A 13,696-nucleotide genomic window follows, 5' to 3' on the forward strand; every position below is an offset into this window, starting at 1 on the left:
TTTACATCCGTTTTAAAAAACTGAAAACAAAACCGTGTGAAGGAGGACTAGGCTCAAAGTTATTGGTTTTGTCGTTTATGTAAGCTTTCCCTAACCTTCATAGACAAAGCAAAGTCTTGATATTCTCATAGTAGCAGCTTAGTGAGGGTTTACATGAGTTCAGGTCACTGCAGTTTTGTTTTCCTTTTAAGTCTGAACTTGAATAAATTAAACAAAGCCGACGTTGGTTATTAGTCCTGGAAACGCATGAATAAATGGATAACTGGGAGTTACCATTCCCCTTGTCAATAGGGCATGTGTCAGAATGTGTAGTGACATGCCCCATTGACAACAGGGAGAACACCTAGTTGCCAATGTATTCAGAAATTTCCAGGAGGACTAACAAACAATGCCGATTTCTAACAATAAACGCTCCAGTATTGATCAAAATAGACATGTCAGGGTTTTAAAGTGGGCCTCTCCGCTTTCCAATTAATAATTATCCAATTCTCTAGATTCCCAAATATTCCCATCCTATGTTCAGTCTGTTAATTCCAAGAAATTAGTGAGACCATCGGGAGCAAATACTGAAGAGATCTGCCTCCTTTGTAGGTGTTCGGTATTTTACGTTTATGAATGTCTGGCAAAACATGCACTTGTCACTGGCACGCCGAGAAGTCAGCATTTCACAGGCTGGTAGACTCACTGAAGACATCACATACGTGTAAGGGCTTGTCCACACATCGCGGAAATTGAAATGCAAACACAAAACACACAGAATACAGTAGCCGCAGAGTGGGTGAGATTTAACTATTCTCATCCACACGCTGCATAAAATTTCCTTACAGAAATTCACCTGCGGAGCGTAATTTCAGACCGCAGCATGTTAATTAGTGCTGCAGAAAGTGGACTAAAATGTAACCATCTCCCAGCAATAAAAAAAAACGCAGCAAAATCTGCACCATTTTCTGCAGTAAAAAAATAGTGCAGGAGACGGTGTGGTTTTTCTTCTGGTTTCATTGGAATAATTCCGTTATGCGTGGACAAGCCCTAAGAGTCTCTCCTGTCACTGGAGTGTTTCTCAACGGGTCTTGGGAAACGGTTACATGGGAAAAAAATCATTAAGTAGCAATGCAGTACAGAAAACACCATATTACAGAAAAAAAACACCAGACCGGGTTTAGTGTATTGTGCAGATAATAAATCTTGGCTATAGAGGCAGATCTGTTAAAAAGGTGCAGGACACTCAGTCTGTAAACAATGATTATTTTTTGGTTGCAATTTTTTCAGTAACATTAAGTGCAGAGTTTTTTTTCGGAAGATATAGACATTGGGACAGGACTCTATGCCTTCCAGGTCTCCTAATTGATCAATCCCACAAACACAGGGATCGTGGCCCTTCTACTTGTTACAAGGGTACAATTGCTGGGGTGTAGGGAGAAGAGTCAACACAGATTCTTGTAGTAACCGTTTACTGGAATACAACGACAATAATCCTCTTCAGTGTGAAACAGACAGTAGAACTGTAGGGTGGGGACATCAATCCTGCTGGAGTACCCCTGGGAGAGGTCGCGCCTGAACTCACGTTGCCAGAAGGTGGCGATGGAAGCGTCTCCGCCGGTTACCGTGGTAGCTAGCCACTACTGAGCGGAATACCAGCAGTAAGAGTCACACTCTCAGCTGCTATAAATACCCAACGTTGTATGTGTGGACATATCACACATCCCAAAAACAAGAGGATAAGATCAAACACCAAGTACACGAGTGTAACTTGAAATAATTGAAATACTTTATTAGAGTAGACATAAAAACATGTTGGCCATCAGGACCTAAAATATGACACAATTAAAATGTATAGATGTGGAGAACACAAAGGCTGTTACAGATGAATAATACTCAAGAGGCAGAAAGGTAATATTAAATCTAAATGCACAGAGAACAATGCACATAACATAGTGCAAATAAGAAAATACAAAAACCACTAATGTGGTGCATATATACTGCCTGTACAAACGAATAAATAGTAAGCCAAAGTGAGTATAAAGCAAGCAGAGCAACCCCACTCTAGTATATGTGTGAGTGTAGAAGTATAGTAACCAGGGGGTAAACACAAATCAGACCCGTTCCCAGGACCTATACCAACCAGTAAGTTGCATGATCAGCCTAAAAGTGGACAACGCACCACGAGCCCCGACGCGCGTTTCGCGGTAGCTTTCTCAAGGGGTACATATTTTAGGTCCTGATGGCCAACATGTTTTTATGTATACTCTAATAAAGTATTTCAAGTTACACTCGTGTACTTGGTGTTTGATCTTGTCCCCTTGTTTTTGGGATATGTGATATGTCCACACATACAACGTTGGGTATTTACTCGTCTCTCTTTTGATATGTGTGGACGTTTATTGTGAACGTTTATCGTTTGGCCCGTAACTATATAGGTATTCAACACTCTCAGCTGCTGGTTATGCCGTGAGTGTCAGATGTACTAACCGGACCTCCGGGCGCCACCGCGGGTCATTACGGTGCTAGTTGTCACCTTTCAAGGCATCCCTCTCCCTCCCTTAGCCGGTAGGCTCTACTATAGCCTCACCTGAATGAGCAGCCAGTCCAGTAACGACAATATACTCGAATCTTAATATGACATCTTCAAGCCATACATTAGTATAATCACAGTTTAGGCTTTTGTCATTTTGCACTGTCTGCTTCACACACTATCCAGCTTTACTTTGTAATAAACAATTGCAATATCTCTTTTGAAATCCAATAACATGCACTAGCAAAGTCACAAGTTTGTATCTACAGCCCAGGGACATTGGCCTTAGGTAGCCACACCATGTGAGGGAAGATGCATCCAAGTCAGTACTCCACTGACTACACCAATTCCACCTCCTTGTTGTCCCAAATTTCCTCACTTGTAGGGAGGACCTCCATCCTGCAGCTTCTTGCCATGCTCAGGCACACCAAACTATCTTCCTTCCAAACTGCAGCAGCTCTCTATATCTTTCCTCTGTGCTACCCACACACCTTCCGGTTTCCTGCCAGGCAGCTCTATCTCTAACCCACTCATACTGCAGTGACCCCTTGTGGCTGCACATAACATGTCAGGCATGCAACAGATAACACAGGAGGGAACACAACGCAGGTACCAATAAACATGGAGGCTGCACTGAGCAGACAGTTCAATTTTAAGGGGCAGCATCACCGCTTACATACATGTCCAGTAATCTGTGAGAGTTGAGTTCTAGGTGTCTTGAGCGTCTGACTGGGTTGAGAAATTTGTAACTCTTGACGTTGGATTCTCCTTCATTCATCTGTAATTTCTTCATTCTAAATAAAGCAGTCAGGTATTAAAAGCGTGGCAAACAGGGTTCAAGACGACTAATTATGCCTTTACACATTCGATTTTGGTGGGATCTGCCAACATTAATGTGTATGGGGATTGGGCATGTTGGTGACAAGAGATAAACATTTTGATGTTCGTTCATATATAGATTTAAAAAACAAAAACTGTATAAGCTCTTACTTTTCCAAACGTGGCCTTGAACGGATGTTGAATCTTATGACAGATGATACAGCATTTCCATTTTCTGGCTCCGACTCTGACTTGGATGGGCTCTTTGGCTCACTTTTCACAGATGATACAGCATCTCCATTTTCTGTCTCCAACTCGGACTTGGATGGGCTCTTTGGCTCACTTTTCACAGAAGATACAGCATCTCCATTTTCTGGCTCCAACTCGGTCTTGGATGGGCTCTTTGGCTCACTTTTCACAGCTCCGACTCTACCTCTCCGCTTCCGGTTTACAGTTTGTACAGGCTCAGCCTTCACTTCAGGTTTCAGACCTTCCTCGTCTTTTCTCTCACTTTTTTCTGTTCACACATAAAAGGATTTACATACAGGATTAAAAAGCTCCAGGTGCCGGCAACCATGTAGTTAATCAGAAGCAAAGGTTAAATATAAAGCATTTTATGTATTTAATAAAGGGGCTGTCACACAACAGCCCCTTTTTTCACTTTTATAACCAGTCAACAAAAATGGTGTGGGTCCAAACTCTGTCTAATTTATAATCTGTCAAAGTGTTCTTCTATTACTCTTCTAACCTACATGTATTTGGTCTTCTTTTTTTTCAAAACATGTTGGGCTTCCATATTTTGAGAAAAAAATAAATGTAAAAAGGGAAATAACACGTGAGAAAAATATGAATATGTGAATTTAGATGATATTTTTTTTTATCCGGTGCATGCCACTGGGTGAACACACCTGAAAACATTTGTCAACTTCTGCGATACTAAATGTGTGCGCATTTCATTCGAAGCTTATAATGAATAGTGTGCAAACTGGGTTTTGGAAAGCAAATTTTCCAAAGCGATCCTTGTGTAAGGGACCAGTGTCACGGCCAAAGTCGCCATGTAGCCCCAGCCTAAGGCCCCCTGCACACGGCCGTGCCCGTAATCACAGCCGGTGATTACAGGCACAGCCGGCTGCGGACAGACGGACACCCGCGGACATGTCCTTTTTTTGTGGATCACTTCTACGGCCTGGACACCTTCCCTTATATTTACGGGAAGGTGTCTGCGGGAAATAGAAATGACGGGTCCGTACTTTGATCCACAATCACAGTCCGTAATTGCGGATCAAAATTACGGCAGTGTTCATGGGGCCGAAAACTGTGTGTCTATATATGATCTACATACTAATATTGTATATATATATATATATATATATATATATATATATATATATATATATATATATATATATATATATATTGTGAGCTGGCATCCCACTTGGGCTGCTGTATTGGGCAGTCACGCACACGGAGATGGGGTAAACACAAACAGCGGGTACTTTTTATTTGCACCAAACAAACAGATCCTTTTTGTACAGAGCTTGCGTCCACTGGGTAAAACAACAAACAAAACAATATAACTTGTGGAAAAAACAATCTTTAAAGTTCTCACCCTGTAGCAGCCACCACCTGAACGTGCAAGTGCCCTTTGTTAGGTGTTTCGTTCATAGCAGTCTCCCTGGAGGAACAACAATCTCCTTCCTCCTCACTCTTTTTCTTCACACTGTCAGCTTCCCTTTTAATCAGGGCCAGCTGAGACTCAGATCCTCTAGAAACCAAAACCTGGAGTGGATGTATGGGAACGGCCATCCCACCCTCTACAGCCATTCCTAAATCCCGGACCCTGAAATGCAGCCTAAAAAAACTCCTGCTCACCAACTAGCCTTGCTGAGCAACGAACTTCCCAGAGATTTACAAAACTGAGATAAGAAATCTCAATGGCACATATCTACCCTCTACCAGTCTTCCTACTGACTGTTTACTATATATATATATATATATATATATATATATATATATATAGAGATATATACAAAGTCCAGCAGCGTGTGGGTGCAATCTCAAAGAGACAGACCAAGTCCCAGATACACAGAAATCCAAAAAATGAGCAGCAACTCCAATATAAAGGGTGAAAAAGTGGGTACTTTAATGCCCGTGCAACGTTTCAGCTTCGTTCACTGGAGCCTTTCTCAAGCCTTGGAGTTGCTGCTCATTTTTTGGATTTCTATACATACATATATATATATATATATATATATATATATATATATACAGTCCAAAGGTAGATAAACACAGCACTCCAATGGTTTCCAGGAAATCAGGCCATGTGCTCGTTACCTGGGGTTGAATCAATTCCCCAAAAAGATAGACAAAAGCATAGAGCACAGCAACGGCACAGCAAAAAGTGGATTTTATTCACCTCAATAAAGCAACGTTTCGGTTCAACAGGAACCTTTCTCAAGCCATCAAATATTTATTTATTTTTTACACAGAGAAAGAAACAAAAAAAATAATTTGCAATATATATATATATATATATATATATATATATATATATATATATCTCACATCTGTCTATCTCATATATTAATACATAGTATAGTTAGAGGCTGGATCTACACGACGACTTCGGCCAAAAATAGCTTTGTCCGGTAAAATTACCGCGGCCACATTCACTTTTATTACTTGCCATGTGTGCTACGGAACATAGTGATCTTTGGCTGTGCAACTGTCGTGTCCAAAGTCGCCTTGTAGCCCCAGCCTAAAACTATATATCAATATATAATGAGACAGACAGACATGAGATAGATAGAAATCTGTTTATTGGCAGAAAAAAATTACATACTATATTTATTCTCCCTCCCTGACAGCCTGCCAGGATAGGGAGAAGGTACAGGGGGAGGGGTAGGGCAGGGGGCGCCACTGAGCACCACCGACGGGGATAGTATTGTGACAGGTTGTCCAGAGCATGCCCAGAGACCACGCTGATTGGTCTCTGGGCAGAGCTCCGTGATGTCAGCTGTCTGGAGACAGCTGTATCACGGAGCTAAACGCCGCCACAGAGCGGGAAAAAGTTTTAACTCTGCAGGACGTTCTAGAACGGCCCTGCAGAGTTAATTGCGGACCACCCGGACGTTTATAGTCTATGGGTAGTCCGCAAGTGGTTAAGCTTGGCCAAGCATGTATGTTTGTTTCAATGGGTATAGGGGAAAAAGCACCTCTATCAGACCCCTCTGGCAGCAGCTTATCCACGGGAACAAAGAATCGGGTATGCTAAATTGCCCCACCCCCTCCTACTTATTTACCATTGGGTGAAAAGTCAGGAAGCCCTTATACACATAAGATCATTGACAGATTTCGCCAAAATAGGGCAGTTCGGACAACTTTTCTTCAATGTGTGTGGCCAGCTTAGTCATTGCCAAAAGTTATGGTATAATTAGAAAATTAAAATAGCCAAACATACCTGGGGTCAGGCTTCAGCTGTTCCAAGGCATCAGCAAGAATGTCTCTAAGCTCTTCAAGAGGCTGAAGATAGGAACAGAGTATTGTTTAATTACAAGACAATGGATATTCCAATGTATGATACAAATAGAAGTTGATCAATAAATGCTAATCACGTTATCACGGTAGCATTAAATACAGATGCCTAAAAGACAGTGCACCGGGCTCTGGCGGCAGCTTTATCTTATACGCGTTACTATCTTGTACGGGGGGGTTATGTAGTCTATACATACAACACTCACCACTGCATTACAAAATTAAAGCACATTTAGTATTCTGCTTTACAAGTTGGATTTATCTACCTCAGTTTATAATGTCAGGGTGATTGGTGCAACTTTTTAATTAGCCTTTATTAAAAATTTGTTTTACTTTTTCAGATACAGCTGCTCTGTATTCTGCATACAGAGCAGCTGTATGTAGCGCTAAATTCTGTTCACGTCAGGTCCGCCTGATTGACGGATTCAGGTCAGAGCGAATGATACAGCTGCTCTAGATGCAGAATACAGAGCAGCTTTATCTCAAAAAGTTAAAATATATTTTTATAATAAAGACTAATTGAAAAGTTAGACATGTTTATATAAAATAAAAAATAGTGTACATAGCCTTTAAAAGGGGTATTCCTGTTACAACAAATCATCACCTATTCTCTAAATAGGTGAGAACTGCTGGATCGGTGTGGGTCCTACAGGGAACCCCACAGATTACCATAACGGGGGTTGTGTTCCCCATTTCCCCCCAGCCACAAGACTGCACCCAGAGGAGTTGAATGGAGTGGCGGTTGAGCATGCGACCTGCCACTCCATTCAAAATCTATGGAAAGAGTGGAAACCACTGAGAATGGCCTTGTATTTGCGGTCCTTGTTCCTCTTAGGAATTTCGCAAATTTCTGTATTTTGCAAAAGCGGAGAAAGTTAAAAAAAAAAAAAGTGTATGCCAACTTCTTTACTTTAGATGTATTTTTAATAGTCTGTCCCACACAGTGTCAAAAGAGACCATTGTGGACTTTATTATCTAATACACAATGCTCAGCAAAAAGTATGTGAAAGCAGAGAAATCTGGTATGTCTGACTTTAACCCCTTAATGACCGGGCCTGAAAAGACCTTAATGACCAAGCCAGATTTGTTAAATATGGTATGTCTGACTTTATCAGTGAATAACTCTGCGAAAGTTTTGAATATCCAAGTAATTCTGACATTGTTTTTTCGTCACATGTTGTACTTTATTTTAGTGGTAAAAGTAGACTGATACGATTTGCGGAAATTAATTAAAAAATAGAAAAATGGAAGAAATTTTGTAAAAATTATAATTTTTCCCTATTTTTAACTGCAATTTGTGACATATGTACATACATACTGTACAATTTTTTTTATTAAATATATATTTCCATCGCTTTACTCTATTTTGGCAGCACTTTTGAAAAAAAAAATTTTTTTTTGAGCAATTTAGAAGACTTACAAGTTTAGTAATAATTTTATACATTTTGAAGTACATTTTGTTTTCCTGCACCAAGCCAGGTTTTCAGAGGCTCTTAGGTGTCAGAATGGTGGAAACCCCCACAAGTGACACCATTTTGAAAACTACACCCCTTAAGGTATTTATTAAGGGGTGTTGTAAGTATTTTGACCCCACGGTTTTTTTGTAAGAATTCATGCAAAGCAGGTGTAAAAAAATATAATTTCACTTTTTTCATAAAAGTATCATTTTGAAGACCGATTTCTTTGTAAAGCGACCATGAAAATGAAGAAACACACCCCAAAATCTATCACCCTGTTTCTCCTGTTTTCAAAAATGCCCCCATTGTGGCCCTAATGCGTTGCCTGGACACACGGCAGGGACTGAAAGGAAGGGAGCAACCGGAGGCATTCAGGTCTCATATTTTGCTTGAAAATGTTTTAGGCCCCACTGTACATTTGGAGAGGTTTTGAACTACCATAATGAAAGAAACTCCCCATAAACGACCCCATTTAGAAAACTACACCCCTTAAGGTATTTATCTAGGGGTGTAGTGAGTATTTTGACACCACAGTTTTTTGCTAAATTTAATGCATAGCAGGTGAAATAAAAAAAAAAAAAACTTTTTATATAAAAGCATCACTTTGAAGACCGATTTCTTTGTAAAGCGACCATGAGAATGAATAATCACACCCCAAAATCTATCACCCTGTTTCTCCTGTTTTCAAAAATGCCCCCATTGTGGCCCTAATGCGTTGCCTGGGCACACGGCAGGGCCCGAAAGGGAGGGAGCACCCGAAGACTTTCAGGACACACATTTTGCTTGAAAATGTTTCAGGTCCCATTACACATTTATAGACGGCACTGAGCTGCCAAAAAGATAGAAACTCCCAATAAATGACCCCATTTTGAAAACTAGACCCCTTAAGGTATTCATCTAGGTGTGTACTAAGTATTTTGACCCCACAGTTTTCGCAGGAAGTAATGCAAAGCAGGTGGAAAGAAAATGTTATTTCACTTTTTTTCACAAATGTGTCATTTTAAGGTCAGATTTCTTGTACAGAGGACATGAGAATAAGGAAATGCACCAGAAAATGTATCACCCTGTTTCTCCTGTGTTCAAAAATATCCCCATTGTGGCCCTAATGCGTTTTCTGGACACACGGCAGAACCCAAAAGGAAGGGAGCACCCGGAGGCTTTCAGTACACACATTTTGCTTGAAAATGGGAGGATTCTACTTTTCTACACCCTATGACTATGTCGTGCTTTGAAAGCAGCTGTCCTGAAATCATGTCAGTCCATAGACATTATGTATATCAACCCGCTCTGATATATAGTAAGTTAGAGTGGGAAAATTTATTAAACTGTTGGCGGAAAAAGGCAATATATCCCAAAAAAAAGGAGGAAGAATGTATCCAGCTATGTGGAAAACTAGAGCATGTTCACAGGATGAGAGAAAATTTGTAGGGCTGTAATGACTTTATTATTCAAAGTGACTGGTCATACAACGTCTCTTTAGCTCCATCAATCCCTATATAAGGGACGAATGTGCCAAGTGACGCGGTACACCATAACAAGCCCCTGCCCGGCAAGGTAGGAACCGCCATGTGCACAAAACAACCAATCACCTGCAGAATATATAAAGGGGCAGTGTCCCACACCGTATGTATAGATACAGTAAAGGACCACTACTCCCCAAATTAATGTCGCTATTTCTAGTATATTTCCCTCCCTCCCAAAAAAAAGTGATTAAAAAAAAGAAATCTCTAAAAGAACCCTAAATTTTGGCATCTCCTAAATATAAAGCGAAGCTGCTTCCCTAAAAAAAAAAAAAAAAAAAGTGTACAGAAAAATAAAATCCTAAATAAATCCTGCATTTTAACTTTTATAGTTCACAAAAAAAAATTAGTAATGTGCGACGGTATGATAGATTTCAAAACATGGACTTATGCATAGACCAGGGTTAGAAAGACAAGCAGAACAATAATATCTTGACTCACTTCGCTGTCCTCGTTTGCTGCAGACCCGACACCGTTTTTTGGGGTATTTTTGGTTAGGTGTTGAAGGGATGGGGTGTAAAAAATGTTTTTCAACAAGTCGGCGTACATCCTCTGACTCATGGACTACTCTCTGGTCTGCAGATTGAAATAGGAGATCTTCAATCACTTTCTCCTGAAATTCAAAGAATGTCGCCCTGCCCGATGATTTTTTGTACAGGACAAATGCATTGTGCATTGCAACCTGGATGAGGTATATTGCCACTTTCTTATACCACTTTCTGGTTTTCCTTTTAACCAGATAAGGTTGTAACATCTGGTCGCACAAATCTACCCCACCCATGAATTTGTTATAGTTGGTGACACACACAGGCTTTTGTCTATCTGCAGAGGCCCCACGTTCTCTAACAGTTGCTGTTGCATTTGTATGGATAGTGCTGATCATGTAGACGTCCTTGCGGTCACAAAATGTTAAATCCAGCTTCTTCTCAATTTGAAAAGTGCATGACTCCCCCTTTGGTAGTTTTTTATCCACAAGTTGACGTGGGAAACCTTTTACGATTCCTGCGTATTGTGCCACAGGCTCCGGTGTTGGCACAATGAAGGGCGCTAAACAATGGCACACTGGTATAAAAACTCTCCGTGTATACATGATACCCCTTGTGTAGGAAAGGGCCAATTAAATCCCACACAATCTTACCAGTGGTACCAATATTTGGAGGGCACCCTGGTGCATTGAATTCACTGTCTTTACCCTCGTAGATCTTAAATTCACATGTGTAGCCAGTAGTGCTTTCACATAATATGTAGATCTTTACCCCGTATTTTGCACTTTTTGAGGGTATGAATTGGCGGAATGAGAGACGCCCTTTGAAATTCATTAGCGATTCATCCACTGCTAAATTTTGTTCAGGGGTATATGCTCCTAAAAAGGAGGAATTAAGAAAATTTAGCAAAGGCCTTAATTTATACAGCCGGTCACGACTTCTGTCGCTGGAAGGGGGTGCCTGTAGAGTGTCACTAAAGTGGAGAAATCGCACAAGTATTTCGTACCTGCTGCATGACATAATGCCAGAAAAAATGGGGGTGGCATGTATAGGGCTTGATGCCCAATATGACCTAATAGAGGGTTTTTTTATAATTCCCATGTTAAGGGTGAGGCCCAGAATTTTTTTTATTTCTGTTGCATTTGTGGGATTCCACAACCTGGCATAAAGTGACGAAGGCTTATTGGCAATGTACTGCCTGGCATACAAATTTGTTTCCTGCACAAAATATTCCAAAACTTGGTCCGTAATAAAAATATTAAAATAATTTAGTGGTGAAAAATTACTGACATTGGGACTTATGCCAGGAGTAGCAATAAAGTCATTTATGGTAGGAGAAAATAAACTTGTGGGTTCCCACACTAAATCGGTTTGTTGGGGTTGTGCAATATCAGAGGCTGCACTTTGAACGGACGTCTCCCATATCACTGGTGCTGGGTCTCATATCCGTAGAATCCCTTGAAGCGACACTTTCGCTGTCGCTATCAAGTAAAAGCTCAACTTCAGATGCAGAATCCATATCGGAGCATAGCATCTGATAGGCTTCCTCAATGCTGTATCTTTTGGCAGCCATAATGATTATACAGTCTAAACCACAAATAATAAACGTAACTAGCGGTTTCAATTTTTTTATCAACTAATCACACTAAAGGAATTAAACTTTTTTTTATTTTTGTATTTTTTTTTTAAGTTTTTTTTTTTTTTCAAACCTAAACCTAAACCCTACGCCTAACACAAACTGTAAACCCAAGCCCAGAACAGCAACCTACGCCGTCTAAAAGCGTACCCTAAAAAGAAAGTCGTTTATAGTACGATTCTTAGTATATACAGTAAATATATTTATATTTATATATATATGTATATACTATATACTATAAAATACTGAAAAAAGGATTATTTTTTTTGAAACTGTGTGAGGAACAAGTGATTTTGTGAGGGGACACTGACACACTTGTATCTGTTTCTCTCCACAGCTAGAACAGAGTGAGGAGAAACAGTTACATGTTTTTACTTTTATTTTACTGTAGTGATCACTATGATTGGATCTCATAGTGAACACAAATAAGATCAGGAACCAATACTATTGGCTCCTGATCACTGCTCTAAGAACAGAGCTGCTAGCAACAGCTCGTTCTTAGAGCAGGAGCTGTCATTTAGACACTCCCGGCGGCTCTGTTCACAGTAACAGCATGTGACCGCTGTGATTGGCTGTCACAGCGGTCACATGCTGTTACGACGAAATCGGCAGGTCCTGATGGCTGCACTAAGAATCGGACCTGTTACTTACAGCCGGTTTTTAGTGCAGACTTGACCAGGCTGCCGTTAAACCCACTCTACTACAGCGACGCCAAAAGGCGTCGTTGTAGACTGAGTACCTGCACCGCCCGACGTCAAAAGACGGTGGGTGGTCGTTAAGGGGTTAATAGAGAATAACTCTGCGAAAGTTTTGAATATCCAAGTAATTCTGACATTGTTTTTTCGTAACATGTTGTACTTTATTTTAGTTGTAAAAGTAGACTCATACAATTTGCATAAATTAATAGAAAAATTGAAGAAATTTAGTAAAAATTTATATTTTTCCCTATTTTTAACTGCAATATGTCACATATGTACACTTTCGTTCAAAAGTTTAGGGTCACTTAGAAATTCTTATTTTTGAAAGAAAAGCAGTTTTTTTTTCAATAACGATAACATTAAATTAATCAGAAATACACTCTATACATTGTTAATGTGGTAAATGACTATTCTAGCTGCAAAGGTCTGGTTTTTAATGCATTATCTACATAGGTGTATAGAGGCCCATTTCCAGCAACCATCACTCCAGTGTTCTAATGGTACATTCTGTTTGCTAACTGTGTTAGAGGAGCTATAAAACTGACCTTCCTTTGAGCTAGTTGAGAATCTGGAGCATTACATTTGTGGGTTCGATTAAACTCTCCAAATGGCTAGAAAAAAAGAGAGCTTTCATGTGAAACTCGACAGTCTATCCTTGTTCTTAGAAATGAAGGCTATTCCATGCGAGAAATTGCCAAGAAACTGAAGATTTCCTACAACGGTGTGTACTACTCCCTTCAGAGGACAGCACAAACAGGCTCTAACCAGAGTAGAAAGAGAAGTGGGAGGCTCCGCTGCACAACTGAGCAACAAGACAAGTACATTAGAGTCTCTAGTTTGAGAAATAGACGCCTCACAGGTCCTCAACTGGCAGCTTCATTAAATAGTACCCGCAAAACGCCAGTGTCAACGTCTACAGTGAAGAGGCGACTCCGGGATGCTGGCCTTCAGGGCAGAGTGGCAAAGAAAAAGCCATATCTGAGACTGGCTAATAAAAGGAAAAGATTAATATGGGCAAAAGCACACAGACATCAG

General features: G+C 40.3%; 1 pseudogene; it reads right to left on the reverse strand.

The window, feature by feature from the left end:
* Window positions 1–1,206: 1,206 nt before the first annotated feature.
* The window catches only part of LOC142749319 (cytoskeleton-associated protein 2-like), a 129,246-nt pseudogene continuing 116,756 nt past the window's right edge, over window positions 1,207–13,696 (reverse strand).

The sequence above is a fragment of the Rhinoderma darwinii genome, chromosome 1 (assembly GCF_050947455.1).
Source record: "Rhinoderma darwinii isolate aRhiDar2 chromosome 1, aRhiDar2.hap1, whole genome shotgun sequence".
Classification (NCBI taxonomy): Eukaryota; Metazoa; Chordata; class Amphibia; order Anura; family Rhinodermatidae; genus Rhinoderma; species Rhinoderma darwinii.